This window comes from Ursus americanus, chromosome 11 (assembly GCF_024610735.1).
Source record: "Ursus americanus isolate L20-20 chromosome 11, mUrsAme1.1.p, whole genome shotgun sequence".
Taxonomy (NCBI): domain Eukaryota; kingdom Metazoa; phylum Chordata; class Mammalia; order Carnivora; family Ursidae; genus Ursus; species Ursus americanus.
The window spans coordinates 9100795-9119279 of NC_142137.1; the positions used below are offsets into that span (position 1 = coordinate 9100795).

Consider the following 18485-nt stretch of genomic DNA (forward strand, 5'->3'; position numbering starts at 1 on the left):
GCTTCTTCCTCTCCCACTCCCCCTGCTTGTGTTCCCTCTCTCGCTGGCTGTCTCTATCTCTGTCGAGTAAATAAATAAAATCTTTAAAAAAAAAAAAAAAAAAAGAAGGGAGGTGAGATGCGTGGTTTACTTTTCTAAAAGACTTTGCTGATAGATTGTTTCCAAAGATGGCCACAACCGTCCACACCGTCCCACATGCCCTTTTGCAAATGTGACTTTGCCGCTCCTCCCCCCTGTTTTCCCTCCTTTTGAATGTGGGCAGGCCCTGTGACTTGCTTTAACCAATAGAATGTGGTAGAAGTGACAGTGACCCTGTGCAACTTCTGAGATTGGATCATAAAGGGCTTTGTTACTTTCTTTTTTCACTTTCTTGGAACCCAGAGCTGCCATGAAAAGAGGTCTGGGCTAGCTTGCTGGAGAAGCCCCAGGGGCAGGGAGGCTGTGAAGGATACCATAGCACAAGAGTAGGGAGGCTGCAGCTTTCCAGCCATTCCAGCTAAGGGGCCAGACGTGAGTGACACCATCTTGGATTCTCCAGCCCACACTGCAGCCACATGAGCAAGTCCAGTCCGCACCACATGGAACACAGACTTGCTATTCCAGCTGAACCCTGCTCAGCCAACCCACAGAATCATGAGCAAATAAAATGGCCATTGTTGTTGTTGTTGTTGTTGTTGTTTTTTAGTAGGCTCAACACCCAAGGTGGGACTTGAACTTACAACCCCTAGATCAAGAGTCACATACTGTGTTGTCTGAGCCAGCGAGGCACCCCTAAAATGGCTATTTTTAAAAGCCATTAGGATTTGGGATGGTTTGTTACACAGCAGTAGATAACTGATGACTATATTCTAGCTGATGTGGGGAAAACGAACTGCAGATTTAAGGATGGAAGAAGAAATAACAGTGGAAAGTGTGAATTGGGTAGATTTTTTTTTAATGATTGTATTTATTTATTTGAGAGAGAGAGTGAGCGAGAGCACACAAGCAGGGGGAGGGGCAGTGGGAGAGGGAGAAGCAGACTCCCCGCTGAGCAGGGAGCCCGGTGTGGGGCTCGATCCCAGGACCTGATATAATGACCTGAGCCAAAGGCAGACACTTAACCAATGGAGCCACCCAGGCGCCCCAGGGCTGGGTAGGTTTTATATAAATTTCAGAGGTAGAATAGGTAAGATTTGTTATTAGCTTCTTTAACATGGGTGATCAGGGGAAGGACTCCTCCCAGTCATTTGGTTTGAGCAACTAGATGTATGGTTATGCCATTTATTAAAATAAGTAAGACCCAGATAGGAACAGGAATGGGGGGGGCAGGATGTGAATCAAGTTCCTTGATTTCTAACATTCTAGTTATTTATATTGCCCCAGGGCAATTTTTTTTAATCCTGTAATTTTGGCTATTTCTTAGATATCTATCATGTTGTCTTTGGATTACATAATGAATTTTTTCTGACTTAGAGCCACGAACAAACTGAAGATAACATTTGTAATTATCCAAGAAAAGTCCCAAACTAGTGACATGAAACTGATACATGTGGACTTCTATTTTAAAAATCAATGTTTTATGCATATGGACTTCTAAGGACAAGCTTCTGACCTCAATGGTGCCATAACATGAGGGCAGAAAGCTCCTGACAATAGAGTCAACCACACAGAGGTATTGACAGTTCCACATAACAGTAGGTCGGTTTGGCCTTGGCAGCTCCTGCCTTACCCAGGAGCTTACGCCAGTGTATATGTTCAATGATACAAGAAAGCAGATTCTCCAAGACAAATGACTTGACTAAAAATTTGCTACAGGAGCACTTGGCTGGCTCAGTCTGTACGGCATGCAACTCTTGATCTCAGTCATGAGTTCAAGCCCCACATTGCGGGTAGAGTTTGGTAAGTAAATAAAAAAACAAACAAACTAATAACTATCTACTAGAAAGAGATCTAGGAACTGTCCCTTATCCATTTCACTCAGTGTAACCTACAAAAGTGGCAGACACAGTCGGTTAGCTACTTACCAGCCATTCCCAAACCCACTTCCCTGTTCTCCTGTGCCCACTGCCCAAGCTAGCGATGGGATAAGTCAGATACTCAAACTCTGAGACTCCTTAATATTTGCTCAGTAAGAAGTAAGGGGAATCTTGCTGGGGAACTTCTAGGAAAGAGTTTGCTTTCCAATAAGAGGGTCCAGTGAGTCAGAAGAGCCCCCTTGACGCCACCCTTTCCTGCTTTGAACACAGTTGTGTAACAACATGGTACTTGGAGGTAGCGAAGCCATCTTGAGCAATGAGGTACCAAGCCTACGACCAAAACCCTGTCATGGAAATGGCAGAATAGAAAGACAGAAAGAGCCTGGATGACTTTGCTGAACTACTGTACTCAGACCTGGAAAGGCCTCTCCCCAAACTTCTTATTTCATGAGACTGTTTTGTTTGTTTGTTTTGTTTTGTTTTGTTTTGAAGCAGGCTCCACATCCAGTATGGAGTCCAACACAGGGCTGGAACTCATGACACTGAGATCAAGACCTGAGCTGAGATCAAGAGTCAGAAACTTAACCAACGAAGCCATCCAGGTGCCCTTAGAAATTCATTCTTGAAGCCACTGCTTCCCCACCCTGTCTGGTCATGATGCAAATAGAAAAGGATACTGTATGTATGGCACACTGACCTAAATGGACAGGCTACTTGCAGCCAGAGGTGACCGGCCCAGAGACTTTGGTCACCTCAGGTCCTGCCCAGCTGTCCCAAAAGGCTGAAGGAATCAATAACTTAGCCATATCTATAAGCCATTTATTTGCACACAAGTGGTAGCAGCAAACCGGTTGGGAAGTCCTGCTTATATCACTGAAGTGAGTTCAAACCCCACATTGGGCTAGAGCTTACCTAAAAAACAAAATAAAACACTGAAGGTGGGTGTTCTGAACTTTGCAGTAGAATGCGTCCTAACTAACACAATATATACCCTTTATGAATGGAGGGAGGATGGAGGAATGGATGGATAAAACCCGATCATAAACTTGGTGATAAAGTTCAGAAGTTATGTCATATTCAGAGGATCCTGGTAAAGATGTCTCAGGATATTACAGGGGATAACAGACTTCATTAGAAAGGAAACTCATTTTTGCTTCTTTCTGTACTTCTCACTTCATTCTTCAATCTCTGCATGAAAACTGGCTCTCTGTGCTCTTCACACCAGGTGACAGAAGATGACTGCCCCACTCTTCTAGTCCCAGTGATAGTGGGCCCAGGCTCTAGAACCAGGCTACCTGGGTTCAAACCCTAGTTCCACCACTAACTAGCTATGTGACCTGGACTAAGTTACTTAACCTCTCTGTGCCTCAATTTCCTCATCTCTAAACTGGTGATAATGTTATATAACTCAATACAGTTGTGGGAATTAAAACCACTAAACTGTATGTCTGTGTTTGTATATCCATATAGCGGGGCACCTGGGTGGCTCAGTCAGTTAAGCGTCTGCCTTCTGCTCATCATGATCCCAGGGTCCTGGGATTGAGCCCCATGTCCCCAGCTCAGTGGGGAGTCCGCTTCTCCCTCTCCCCCCTCCTCATGCTCTCTCTCTCGCTCTCTCTCTTAAATAAATAAATAAAATCTTCTTTAAAAATTTAAAAAATAGGGGCGCCTGGGTTGCTCAGTCATTAAATGTCTGCCTTCGGCTCTGGTTGTGATCCCGGGGTCCTGGGATTGAGCCCTGCATCAGGCTCCCTGTTCAGCAGGAAGCCTGCTTCTCGCTCTCCCACTCCCACTCCCCCTGCTTGTGTTCCCTCTCTTGTTGTCTCTCTCTCTCTGTGTCAAACAAATAAATTAAATCTTCAAAAATTTAAAAAATATATATCTAGAGGGATGCCTGGGTGGCTCAGTTGGTTAAGTGGCTGCCTTCGGCTCGGGTCCCGCATCGGGCTACTTGCTCAACAAGGATCCTGCTTCTCCCTCTGTCAGCTTGTGCTTTCTCTCTCTGACAAATAAATAAAAATATCTTTATTAAATAGATTATAAATATATATATATTTATATATATAAAGATATATATATCTACATATCTCTATTTAAAAGACAAACATTAAATAAGTGTTAGTTATTATTATCTTTGATTCCCAAGCAAGAAAATCTGAGTTTGGGCCAGTCGTCCGCTCCTGGCCTAATCCCCCAGTCATACTTCACACAGTGCCATGTGCTGCTATACCTTCAGAGCATTTATCTCAGCTATAATTTAATATTTGATTGAGGGCTGTATTCACCACTAGACTCTGGAAGCATCTGATTTGCTCTCCATTCTGTTCTCAGTGCCTAGAACAGTGGTCAGAACTCCATGAAGCACAAACTAGGATACACCATTTACACTGTATTCTCTGTGCAACATGGCAGCTTGATGGTGGTCAAGTCCCACTAAATACGCTGAATTAATGGTCCAATCCACTACGGCTGGGTGCAGTTGGTGGCTGCAGAGGTCTACCCTTATGAGCAAGGAGGCAGCTCTTAACAAAGGAGGATAAGCTGAACAGAAGCCTCTGAATGTGTCTACCATGTGCCTCACACTGTCAGGCATAAGGAATGCAAAGTCGGACAAATGTCAGGCAGACATTGTTGGTGGCATAACCAACACCCTCCTCCCCCCTCCCTTAGTTTGGTATACCTAAATGTTCTTGGGTATCGGCAGACTTAGGGAAAGAACCTCAGACCTAGAGGTTGAATCATGATTCATGATGTATAGTAACCACATCCCTTTCCACCTTGTGACCCGGTTGTGACCAAAGATACATAAGAAGAAATATATTTAAGGGTCATCTGAGAAGAATTTGTTCCCAAATTAAAATAAATACAGTGAGAAGGCCTGCCCCTTTCTCCTGCTTAAATGTCAAGCTAAAGGCAAGAGCTAATACTCAGGTGATGCAACAGAATCCCAGAAAGAGCCTAAACCCAGATATTTTTATTATGTAAGTTATTATGTGTTTTATGATTTAAACCACTCTAGTTAGGCTCTCTCTTGAAGCCAAACACATTCTAACTGATAAATATGGTCCCTTTATCTTTGGAATCGAAAGTGAGTGATGGAGACAGATCAGATCATCAGTAGCTTAAAATTGGACACAGAGAAGGATGCGTATAGCCACCATTCCTATTCCGCAGTGTACTGTACATCCTCGACTGCGTGATAGGATAGGGAAAAGAAACAAAGCGATTGTGGCACCAAAAACAAGTACTATCCATAAAAGAAAAAAGTCAATAAATCGGATTTCATCAAAATTAGAACTTTTTCTTTGTAACTCCCCTGTTGAGAGAATAAAAGACAAGGTGCGGCTGGCTGGCTCTGCTGGCAGAGCATGTGACTCTTGATCTCATGGTGGTGTGTTTGAGCCCCACATTGGGCATACAGATTACTTGGGAGAAAAAAAAAAAAGAATGAAAAGACAAGCTATAGATTGGAGTAAAATATTTGTTAACCATATATCTGACATAGGGCTCACATTATAATATGTAAAGAATTTTCGAAACTCAACAGAAAAAAAAATCCAATTGGAAAACAGGCAAAAGCATGAAGAGGCATTTTACCAAAGAAGATACAGGGATGTCAAATAAGCACATGAAAAGATGTTCAATCTTTCGCCAGAATCACCAACTTCCAGTAGTCTTCCAAAATGACCAAACCAAAGAGAAAGAGGAGAGGCACCCGATGTATATTCTCTAAGCCTTAAAAAACACGGATTTGTTCCTTTGGCCACATACATGCAAATCTACAAGAAAGGTGATATGGTAGACATACCTCACGAATGTTCCCACGGCAAAATTGGAAGTCTGCAGTGTTACTCAGCATGCTGTTGGCATTGTTGAAACAAACAAAGGCAACATTCTTGCCAAGAGAATTAGTGTACGCATTGAGCACTCTAAGAGCACAGAGAGCTTCCTGAAAAAAGTGAAGGGAAACAATCAGGAAAAGAAGGAACCCAGATAATTGGGTTAAACGGGAGCACCAGCCTGCTCCAGCCAGAGAACCACACTTTGTAGGAGCCAGTGGAAAGGAGCCTGAGCTGCTGGAATCCACTTCTTATGAATTCATGGCATAATGAGTATAAAAAATAACCACTCTAGGCTGTGAAAGAAAAGGTAGTATCACTAGCCATTAAAGAAATGCAAATTATTGGGACAACGATGAGATACTACTACTACCTATCAAAATGGCTAAAACAGGTGCACCTGGGTGGCTCAACCATTTGAGCGTCCAACTCTTGGTTTTGGCTCAGGCCATGATCTCAGGGTCCTGAGGTAGAGATGCGCACTGGGCTCCATGCTTAATAGGGGGTCTGCTTGAGATTCTCTCTGTCTGCCCCTCCTCCTGCCTCTCACCCTCTCTCTCTCTCTCTTTCTTAAATAAATAATTAATAAATAAATATTTTTTAAAAGAAACGGCTAAAATAAAAAATAATAGTAATAACAGCAAATGTTGGCAAGGATGTGAAAAAACTGGATCTCTCCTACATTGGTGGTAGGCATGTAAAATGACATAGCCACTCTGTAAAACAGTTGGTTTGATCTCATGGGTTGTGTGATTGAGCCCTACATCAGGCTCTGTGCTCAGCGGAGTCTGCTTGAGATTCTCTCCCTCTGCCCCTCCCTTCCTCTAAAATAAATAAATAAATCTTAAAAAAAATTAAACATGCAATCACTGTACAACCCAGCAATTGCCATTATGGGCACTTATCTCAGAGAAATGAAAACATGTTTATATAAAAACCTGTACATAATTGTTCATGACAGCTTTATACATAATAGTGAAAATCTCTAAACAACCCAGATGCCTTTTGACAGATGAATGGTTAAACAAACTGTGGTCCATCCATGCGATGGAATACCACCTAGCAATAAAAAGAATGAACTATTGAAACATGCCAACGACTGGGATGAATATCTAGGGCCTTTACACTGAGTGAAAAACAGATGGTCTCAAAAGATCACATTCTGTGTGATGTCGCTCTTATAACATTCTTGAAAGACAAAATTGTAAAGATGGAAAAGAGATTAGTGGCTGCCAGGGGTTAGGCTCATAGGGAGAAAGTGGAAGGTGTGGAGCATGAGTAAGATTCTTTGCGGTGATGGAATAGTTCTTTATCTTGATTGTGATAGTGGTTAAATGAAGCTACACATGTAATAAAATTGCACACACATTGGGGCATCTGGGTGGCTCAGACGGTTAGGTGTCTGCCCTTGGCTCAGGATCCCAGGGTTCTGGGATCAAGCCCTGCATAGGACTCCCTGCTCAGCAGGGAGCTGCTTCTCCCTCTCCTGCTCCCCCTGCTTGTGTTCTCTCTCTATCTCTCTGTCAAATAAATACATAAAATCTTTTAAAAAGTTGCACACATTATACCAATGTCAATTTCCTGGTTTTGATATTGTGCTATAGTTATGTAAAATGTAACCATTGGGAAAAACTGGGTGAGGGATACCCGGATCTCTTTACACTATTTTTGCAACGTTTATGAATCTATAATTATCTCAAAATAAAAATTTTTTAAAGATAAAAGGATTAGAAAGGAAGAAATAAAATATCCTTACTTGTAGGTACATAGAAAACTAAAGAATCTACAAATTACTCAAATTAATAACAATTTAGCAATGTTTTTGGATGTAAGTTCAATAAACAAAGATATTTGCATTTTTCTTGACAATAAAAAGGGTAGAAAATGTACTTTCAGAGGTAGAGGTATCACTTGCAATGGTAAAAAAAATAATAAATCTCAGAAAATGAGAAGTTCTTTTTTTTAAAGGTATTATTTATTTATTTATTTATTTGAGAAAGAGAGAGAGAAAGGAAGAGGGGAAAACACAGAGGGAGAGTGAGAGGGAGAAGTTGACTCCTGACTGAGCAGAAAGCTGGATGTGGGGCTTGATCCCCGGACCCTGAGATCATGACCTGAGCCAAAGACAGACACTAACCAACTGAGCCACCCAGGCGCCCCAGAATATTAAAAGTTCTAAAAATGTTTTAAGTCACTAAAATTCTAAGTAAATGGACAGACACGTCAAACGTGTTTATAGATAGGAAGACTCAACAGTGTAAAGATGTTAATTCTCTCGAAATTGCAGTAGCAGCAAACAATTTATTTCTTGTTCCCATTACATGAGGGCTGCAGACCACCCGTAGCCATCCCGGGCTCTGTAGGACTCCATGTGTTTTCCATACTGAGATCTCAGCTGAAGAGGCAGCCACTCTTCGTGGCATATTCTCATGGCACAGGGCAAAAGCTCAAGATGACAAAAGCAAGGGCAGAGAAGCACTGAAGTACACAACATATTTAAAGCTCCAGCTCCAACATGGCGTTGGTCACGGCAAGTCACACAAGCCCCAAACCAGTGGGGCGGAGTGGTCTACGCCACTATAGGAAAGCATGGCAAGGTAAGAAGAGAATAAACAATCATGAATAAAAAATGCCAGCCGCCATATAGATTCTCTGTGATTTCAAATCAGGATCACAAAATTTTTATGGAAGGGCCCCTGGCTGGCTCAGTAGTGTAATACAACTCTTGATCTCCGGGTTGTGAGTTTGAGTCCCACGTGTGGCATAGAGTTTACTTTAAAAAATTAAAAAATTAAAACACAAAAACCAAAATTTTCATAGAGCCAGACAAGCTAATCCTAAAAAGTCTGTGAAAGAGAAAAGAGCTAAGAACACTTGATATTCCTTATGAAAAAGAAATAGATCAGAGTAGGACTTCTATGATCAGAATCAGGATTTGATTTAAAAAACCACCGATTTTCAGGCAGTATGGTACTAACACAGAAATAGGCAAATGGAAAAAAAAAGGAATAGGCAAATGGAACAAAATAGAGAACCCAAACCAGACTCAAGCGTACATGGAAATTCACTATAAGATAGCTTTGGCATTGCAAATGAGAAATGAATTTCAGCTGGAATATGGACTTAAATGTGAAAAGCAAAACTTTAAAACTTCTTTTTTAAGATTTTATTTTTTTAAGTCATCTCTACACCCAATGTGGGGTTTGACCTCATAATCCTGAGATCAAGAGTTGCATGATTTATCAACTGAGCTGGTCAGTTGCCCCAAAACTTGAAAACTGTGCCCCAAAACTTTAAAACTTTTAGAAGAAAACATGGGAGAATATTTGTGTACCTCAGGGTCAGGAAGGGTTTCTCAAAACACATGAAACAGGGCAAAAGACATGGCCGATTAACAAAAGAGAAAACAAGAAAAATTATTAAATATTAAAGATGTTCAATCGTTCCAATGGTAATTGGGAAACTACAAATCACAATCATAATAAGAAATAATTTCACACACACAAACCAAAAATAAGCGCTGGCAAAGATGTAGAGAAAGGGGAATTTTAACACATTGCTGATGGAAATGAAAACTGATACAACTGGTTTAGAAAACAATTTTTGGGGGCACCTGGGTGGCTCAGTTGGTTAATCCACTGGCTCTTGATTTCAGCGCTAGTCATGATCTCAGGGTAATGAGATTGAGCCCTGGGTCCGCGCTGAGCATGGTGCCTGCTTCGGATCCTCTTTCTCCCTCTCTCTCTGCCCCTCCCCCTGCTCACACACTCTCAATCTCTCTCAAATAAATAAATCTTAAAAAAAAAAAGAAAACAATTTGGCATTACCTAGTAAATTTGAGCACATACATACACTAAGACCCAACAATTTCATTTCTAGATAAAAATCCTGAAAACTCTTACATGCATCAGGAGAAATATTTGAGTGTTCATAGCAACACTGTTTGCAACACCAAAAACTAGAGCCAACCCAATGTCCAAAAGTAGACTGGATAAATAAATTGCGGTATCTTCCTACAATGAAACACTATATAGCAGAGAAATTGAATAGCTGAATCTCAGAAACAGAATGCTGAGTGAGAAAACCAAGATGCATAGGAAGAGTGCAGAATTGTTCCTTTTTTTTTTTTTTTAAGATTTCTTTATTTTAGTGAGAGAGAGAGAGCACATGCAGGTGCGTGCACTCAAGGAAGTGGGGGGCAGGGGGGAAAGGCAGAGTGAAAGAATCTCAAGCAGACTACCCCCTGAGCGTGGAACCCTACCTGGGGCTCAGTCTCACAACCCTGAGATCATGACCTGAGCTGAAATCAAGAGTTGGCTGCTTAACTGACTGAGCCACCCAGGCTCCCCCAGAATGATTTCATTTACAAAAAGTTCAAAACTAGGCAAAACTGTACAATGTTGGGTCACCTGGGTGGCTCGGTCATTAAGCGTCTGCCTTCGGCTCAGGGCGAGATTCCAGGGTCCTGGGATAGAGCCCCGCATCAGGCTCCCTGCTTTGCTGGGAGCCTGCTTCTTCCTCTCCCACTCCCCCTTCTTTTGTTCCCTCTCTTGCTGGCTGTCTCTCTTTCTGTCAAATAAATAAATAAATAAATAAATAAATAAATAAATAAATATTCATAAAACCCCCCAAACTGTACAGTGTTGTGTTTAGGGATATATATATTTGTGAAAGGGAATTATTAATACACACAGGCAAAAATTTTTTTGGTTGTCAAATGATCCTTTACTGAAATATTTTCCGATGTAATTCTTTTTTTTTTTTTTTAAGATTTTATATATTTATTTGACAGAGAGAGAGGCAGCGAGAGAGGGAGCACAAGCAGGGGAGTGGGAGAGGGAGAAGCAGGCTTCCCACTGAGCAGGGAGCCCGATGCGGGGCTCGATCCCAGAACACTGGGATTGTGACCTGAGCCCAAGGCAGACGCTTTAAGACTGAGCCACCCAGGCGCCCCTTTTCCTATGTAATTCTTAACCAGCTGGGCATTTCATTGCACCACTGTTGATGTCATCTATGATGTCTTGAGGATGGCGGTCATCAACACTGCAGCCAACAGACCAGGCAATCTCTAGGATCTTTGTAATGGTCCCAGAGAGTTCTCTGGCTAAGGCTCAGTGCTGCGTATGTTGGGCAATGTTGACAATCTCATCAAAAGTGGTATTTCCACTGTGCTTAATGTTTTTCTGCTTCTTTCTGTCTCTTGGCTGTTCCTTGAGGGCTCTGATAATCAGGGTAAAGGCACAAGGTACTACTTCAATCTGGGCCTGTCTGTTCTGGATGGTCAGTTTCACTGTAATCCTCAGACCGTTTCAATTACTTTTTGGGAGACAGACCCACACGGTCAATCTTGGGGGCCAGAGTAGATATGGCACCGACTTCTCCACCAGGGCACCTCAGGTATAGGACTTTGGTCTCGTTGGGGTCAAACTTAGGTGGCATGGTGGACGTGCTGATGTCAGATGAACCTGGATTCGGGATGACGGAAGTGAGTTGCACCTTCCCGTGCTCCAAGCCGGAAGCCAAAAAAGGTAATACAAAATTCAGTATGGTGGTTTCCTCTAGAGGAGAAGGAGGATGTAATCACGGAGAGGCACATGGAAGGTTTCCTGGGTAGAAGCCTTAGCAAGGGCAGTTTCAGGCAGCGGCAGGGTTAGAAGCCGGAATGCTGGGCTGAAGGGCGAATTGAAGCTAAAGACATGAAAGACAGCTAGTGCAGTGAACTCATCAAAGAAACATCGCTGGAAATCAGAGCAGATTATATTCTCAGAAAGCAGGGAAAACTAACACTGGCAGAACAGACTTTTCTCATGCGGCAGAGAGAGGGTGTAGCGAGGTGGCTCTCTAAGCCTGGTCTGATTGAGCTGAGTAGAGGCGCAAGAGTGGAACTGTAGGCCGGGAGCCTTCCTCATATAGAGGGAGGTGTAGAGTCTCTTTTCGTTAGTTTTCCAAAGACTGTGTGCCCACTTGGAGACGAGCAAACAAGATCTGCAAGCAGCTCCCCCACTGCCTGCTTTGGCTCTCAGGAGGCCCCTCTGCCAGGAATTCCCACCAGTCAAAGCCTGGGAACAATTACAGACCGGTTGCCTTCCAGGAGCATTCACATGTTTTATGGGCCAGCTTTCTGCTCCTTTCAGCAGAATTAATGCGTGATTGCTCTGACTGTCCACAAATGTAACTTAAAACTCCATCTCATTTCAACTTTATGGTGATGTTATAAAAGCCTCCCAGAGGAAGGGAGCACTCTTTGTCTCTGGAAGTTCATTCAAGGGAACAGCTAGGAAAACTCTTTAATCTGGAAACATATAAGAAAGAAACGGTCAGGTTGAAAAGTCATGCATACATATCTTGACTTTGGGGGTTCACCTATAATTCACTGGTAACTTGCCTGGAGAGAAATCCAGAGCCACCAATGGGCAGGGAAAGGAAATGTGACAGGGACAGGAAGAAATCTGAAGAGGGTCAAAGCACACTCAGGAGAGGTTTCACACCCTGCCAAGAAAAACTGCCCCTATGGCAATGGGGTGGGGAAGCTCTGAAATTGTAGAGGAAAATCAAGCACTTACCCTTTCCTGGTGTGAGTTTGGATCTCTCCTCCCTAATGCTCCCTGAAAGAGCGAGGGAGACAAATATATTAAGAAAAAGGAGGAGATCATCACATTTCTTTTACCTGTGGAAACCAGGCCTATTTTAAAGCAGATCAGAAAAATCAGGTTCAAAATAAGCTTGTCCCAAACCTTAGGGTTCCACGTCCCCCTCCTGCTGTGTTTGGGCAGCAGCGACCTGCCCTGCTTTTTCTGAAGGCTGAATGAGGTTTCGTTCATTCACACATTCACTCGATAATACTTTGTTGAATGCTCCCTATCTTGGGGCAACTCTTCTAGGTGCTGAAGACATAACTGAAAAACAGACAAAAACGGACCAAGGTAATGGTGTGTAAAGTGTGATTTGAATATAGGAGTCAGGAACGCTCAGTGCTTTTTGTCTGTGTCATATGGGGCGGTTCTGAAAGCTACTTACAGACAAGCTCTTTGGAATAGGGGCTTCCTTACCCTTTCCAGCTCTCTAATGAATTCGCTTCTTTCGTCGCTGTTGATACCCAACTGAGCCATTCCAGTTAAATGAACTAAGAATATACGGAAATATCCATTTGACCAGGGGGTGAGGCGCGGTTTTTTCCTCCCAATCCCCCTCTCCCTCCAATAAACCTCCTGGCGCCCCGTGCCCGGAACAGCTCACCACACCGCAGCCCCCCTCCCTCCCACTCTTCAGAAGGAGGCGGACCCGGCGGACCGGGAAGGGACAGCGGCCCCAGCTGGGAGCGGCCTGCAGCCAGGGGACAGCCCCCGGGCCTTCGCGGCCCCACCTCCCACAGGTCCCCGCCGTGTCGGGCGCAGGCCGCTGCGGGGCGCTGCGGCCCCAGTTTAGGAACCGCGGGTGGGGCGGGGCCAGGGCCGTGCGGGCTGCGGGCGCGGCGAGCGCGGCCACAGGTAACCTGCGGGAGCCGGGAGCGCAGCCTGGCGAGCGCGCGGCTGGAGGCGCGGCGCGGGGCGGCGCCGAGGCCCAGGGGCCGCCGGAGCCTGCGGGAATTCGTCCCCGTCGTCTCCCCTCGCCCCCCACCCTGTCACCGGCAGCGGTCCCTGCGGCGCGGACGTCCGGCGCGCGCGAGAAAGGTACGGTGCGACCTCGCTGGGTCCCTTCGAGACCCCTCTTCATCCGAGGGCCAACGTCCCCCACTCCCGGGGGACCTCCCGGCCGGGGAGGATGGTGTCGGAGGTGGGGGCGCTGTTCCCTAGGCGCCCCCCGGTCGCCGTCTGCTTGGGGGAGGAGAGCCAGAGGAGCGCGTTGCCCCCTCTCCTGCGGCCTCCGGAAAGCCGGGACCGGAGGGGGCCTTCCTGGGGCACCTCTCTTACTGCTTTGCTTCACTTGCCTCCCTGGAGTATAGAACTTTGGGTGGGGGTGGCAACTTTGTCGTCTTGGCTTGTCCCCCTCCTCTTTCTCCAGTGAGCTCAGAGTTTGAAGAAAGTGGTGGTAGGGGGGCGGGGGTCCCCAGGTATTTCTCCCGGATTCGGTGGCTGGTGGTCTGCGGGAGTAAAAGAGGGTCGTCTTTGGTCGCCTTGCGCTCCCCGCCGTCCCCAGGCCTGCGGGCCGGCCTCAGAGTGACCGGGTTCGGCTCGAGCGCGCAGGCAGCCTGCCCCCTTCCGCTTACCCCTTCGAGGACTGCAAAGAGGCGCAGACCCGGGAGGGTGGGGGCTGGACTCCTGCCCCGGAGAGATCCGCTCTGGCTGGAATTAAGCTCTGTGAAGAGTTAGCAAGTGGCATCTCCTAGGGCCGGGGCAGAGAAAGCGAGGCACGTTGGTTTGAGTTCAGACATCAGGTTACCAGCACTTGTCTTGGGGATTTAAGTGTGGTGCTTCCGGTAGATTTGGGGAGCGTGAGGGGAAGTGTGGAGCATTATTTGTGACAGGAGAGGGGCTTGAGTTTCATAAAGCTGGTCAAGAATGTTTTCGCTGCAGCACAGTGAGATGGTTCAGTGGGGGAGATCTGCTTCGGGGTTATGAGATTGTGTCTTGATTCCACCACTTGTTAGGTGTGTGACTTTGGAAACCCCATTTCTTTATTCTTTCCTTCCTTCCTCCCTCCCTTCCTCCCTTCCTTCTTCTGTTCCTTCTGCTAGTCACGCGAATCAATGGGAGTGAAGAAGGAACAAAGAAATCTGTAACTGGCTGTGATCAATTAATGGTAAACACCACGGCACTTGGACCCACCTGGAAAACCCATTTCATTAAACTTAATTTTGAAAACTGTAAACTGGGTGTATTATATATAATTCAGTAGTATTGTGGGAATTAAATGAAATGGTGCAAGTAAAATGCTTGGCATGATGCTCTTGAATGCTAGGCATTTTCATGAACCTGTTGGATGACGATAGTCATTCATGTTTAGTTCATGTCTGTTAGGCCAGTGTAGGTGGAAAGAACTTGGCAATGAAGACAAACACACCTGGGTCCACAGGGTGCACAAGTGCACTCATTGTCTTTGAGAAGCTATTTCCCATCCCTAGAAGAGCAATAGCAACCTGTTGTTCTTGCATGTAGGAAGTGCAACCATACATGTTTAACTTCCTTCTGCCATTCCTAGCAGGTGCTTAGCATATGGCAAATGATTTTTTTTTTAATTAGGGATATAAATTAAAATTGGAAGAGTTTTCTGCCCTTTTGGTCATAAGTGGGGAGGGGAGAGTTGGAAAGGGTGAAGAAGAATAAGACACTGTAAAACAACCAGCTGCACATTATTGGAAGGTATGAACCAAGGGTGATAAAGAAATGCTCTTTTGATGGGGCGTCTGGCTGACTCAGTCACTGGAGCATGTGACTCTTGATCTCAGGGTTGTGAGTTCAAGCCCATGTTGGGTGTAGAGTTTACTTAAAAAAAAAAAAAATATATATATATATATAGGCACTTGGCTGACTCAGTTGGAAGAGCCTGCAACTCTTGATCTCAGGGTTGTGAGTTGGAACCCTACATTGGGTAGAGATTACTTAGATAAAAACATCATATATATATACACACATATATATACACATATATATACATATATACACACACATATATAAAGAGATAAATATATATGTATATGTGTGTGTGTATATTTATATGTACACAAAGAGAAATGTTCATTTGTTAACTCCATGTTTTTCAGTGATTGTACCAAAAATTAACCTTAACTTCCCATTTAAAACTGTCAGCCTCTTCAGAGCCCTCTGGCTAAGCATTTACTCCCAAGTAAAGACTGATGGCTAGTGATTCAGCTCAGCTTAGAAACAATGCATCCTTTCAACTCCACATAGAAATTCTGGTGTCCCTATCCCTACTATGAAATATACCTGCACAAAGTGTCAAACTACACTTTCAATGTAAAGAATAAGAATAGAACCCACACACCCAAGTACCCATCACCCAGCCGAAGAACTAGAGCATCCCCAGGACCTTGGAGTCCCCCAGTAACTCTCCCCGTGGCATTCCAGCCCTCCTTCCTGCATGGAACCATTGGTTCCATTTGTGTTAATTTTTTTTCCTTGCTTTTCACGCATCATATGCTACATAAAAAGCTCTGTGGAAGGCAAGTTTCCAAACAAGCATTTCCACAATAACCTGGAGCATTCTTATTGAACTTAAAAGCAGGATATTGAGAGTAGGATGCAAACCACAAAAAAAGCTGACAGTCTCAAAGTACTGGGGTGAGGCAGTCTGTCTTTCAAGGTTTTCCCCAGGTTTCCTTGGCACACGCTCTGCGGGTGTGTTCTGTCTGTACTGGGGAGGCCCAGTCTCTTCCAACATAGCTTGGAGGCTATAATTTTTAAAAGCTTTGCTTGAGTCCCTAAGAATGAGAAAAACAGTAATTTGTGTGCATGTGTTTCAGAAGTTTTTTTTTTATACAAATTATCCAGGGGAACATTGTGTGGGATTTGAAGGATCAAGCCGACAGAGAGCAAACTTTAAAAATGGTTTTAACCCAAGTTCTTCTTTTCCTGGTTGTTATATTTGTGTTTTGGACTTTAAGTTACTTTTTTGCAGGGTCACCCAGCTCTCCTTGGAGAATCTTGCACAACTCCATCACTTTTTGATTAAGACAAAAGATTCCTAAATTTGGTTCATGGCTCCCTTAGTATCTAGTAATTTTTTCACAGCGCCCGTAGTTTTTAGTAGCTCTTCATAGTTAGGTTCAAACAACTTATTAAATATTAATGTCCTAACAACATAGGAGCTATTTTTTAAAAAATAATTACATAAACTGAGAGAAAAAATATTGTTATATCATTCTTAAATACTGGATATTATTTAAATACAGGATGTGTGTACCTGTACTAATTCCTAAATCTTGGGATTAGATTGGATACCAGCACTCTCATTTCCTGTTCCACATTAATTTTTCTGTAGCCCTTCCTTTTTATCACAGCATCCACGAAAACCCAGGTTTTGCAAAGATGTGTATGATGTCATTGATAGGAGTGTAATGTGATCTAACATTGAAACTGAATTCTGGTTGTAGGTTCAGCATTTTCCAACATGCTGAATACACTGTGTTTGCCTCAAAACTTTGAAATACCCTAAGTTGCCCTTGTGAATTTGCTACAGTATCCAGAGTGCCTTGGTGCTCAGTTTGGGCATTGTTGGTCTAAGGTAAAATCCTCTTCTGGGGAGAGAGCTGTTAATAAAGAAGGGGTCTGTCTGCCTGAAGTAGCCCCAGGTTAAGCTACTGTGCGGAGTGGGCTAAACCTTGGTTTCTCCTCTACATAAAATGGAATGGCTCAAGCCTGCCTCAGAGGGTCATTAAGAGGATTAAACTAGATAATGTACATAAAAGCATCTCTAAAAGGCCTGGAATATAACAGTCTCAAGAAACGATAGCTCTTTTATGATTGCTAAATAGTACGAAATAGTCCAGTAATAGGTAAATATATCATAGTCCCCATTTAAGAAGAGCCAGTGCAAAAAAAAAAAAAAAATCAAGACTTAAAATCTCAATTTTAGCAAATAAATTATGAAGTAGTTGGTTCATAATATAAAATGATTTATCATTTTTCAAATAGCAAACTCTGTTGTGCCATTGGGGTACATGGTGACCTTGCAGACCCATCTCTGGAATATTCATTTTCATTTCAGGAGGGAAGTACTTTGTCTTTTGTCTTGGGAAGTTTGTTTGTAGGGGCCCAGGGCAGGCTGCCCCAAAATGTGCCTCTTCAGCATAAAGATTATTTCAAGTTAAGAGTAATAGAAAGCCAGCAGATGCAGCAAGATGCTCTGCTTCCCCATAACTGCCAAAATTTACATTGGAAAGGAGCGACTGCAACAGGAAGAGATGAACAGAGACCCCCTTTAGGAACTCATCTGCATAATAGAACGTCTTGTTTTTCCAGGCATCTCCTTTCATCTTCTGGCTAATGAATTTTTTTCCCTTCTTGGCCTCAGGTCCCTACCTTTTTACTTAGCTCATGTACGCTTCAAATTGCCTCATTGTCTTTGGAATCTCTTGTCTGTGTGGATTCCCCCTAAATATGCCTCTTAAATTTGGTTTTCTCCTGTTAACCTGTCTTTTGTCAATTTGATTCTAAGTCAAGCTAGAAGGACCACAGGGCAGAGGAAGGTCTTCCTCCCCGACTGGTGACAAACCTGCAAATGTTTCAAGTAGGGTTTAATTTTTACATCTGCTTACAGAATAGAGAGGCAGACAATATTTTCAGAAGAAATAGTTTTATTAAACTTATTAGCATCACATGATAATTCCTGTCAATAAGAGGTACTTGCTGATCCTCCAAGGAAGGGCTGACTAATAAAGGTGTCAAACATCGCTGTCATGGTGTCTTAGGAAACAGAGACCCTTTACTCCCTTGTCCTGGTCATTTTCCAGTCCCCTTGCCTAAGATAGAAGCTGGTGATACTTTGATAATTTGTGAGAATACATTCAATAGTGAGATTTCTAGTGTAGTTTTTTTGTTTTTTTGTTTAATTGTTGCTTGCTTTGGTCATTTATCGTTGAGGAACCGTAGATGTTGATGCTTCCAAGTTGACATAAATACTACTGGATACAATTTTTATTTGTTTTCTTTTTTTTTTTTTTTTTTTAAGTAGGTTCCACGCCCAATGTGGAGCTTGAACTCAGGACCCTGAGATCGAGTTGCATGCTCTACCA

General features: G+C 43.6%; 1 protein-coding gene and 1 pseudogene across 2 annotated transcripts in view; one reads left to right on the top strand and one right to left on the bottom strand.

The window, feature by feature from the left end:
• Positions 1 to 10764: 10764 nt before the first annotated feature.
• LOC123798590 (large ribosomal subunit protein uL11 pseudogene) lies at positions 10765 to 11233 on the bottom strand (annotated as a pseudogene).
• A 2134-nt stretch (positions 11234 to 13367) lies between these two features.
• Positions 13368 to 18485, top strand: part of ANKRD6 (ankyrin repeat domain 6) — a 188035-nt gene continuing 182917 nt past the window's right edge. For both annotated transcript variants that reach the window (XM_087865318.1, XM_087865319.1), the window contains exon 1: positions 13368 to 13464. The gene's annotated coding sequence lies outside the window, so the exon portion shown is untranslated. The remainder of the gene's footprint in view (positions 13465 to 18485) is intronic.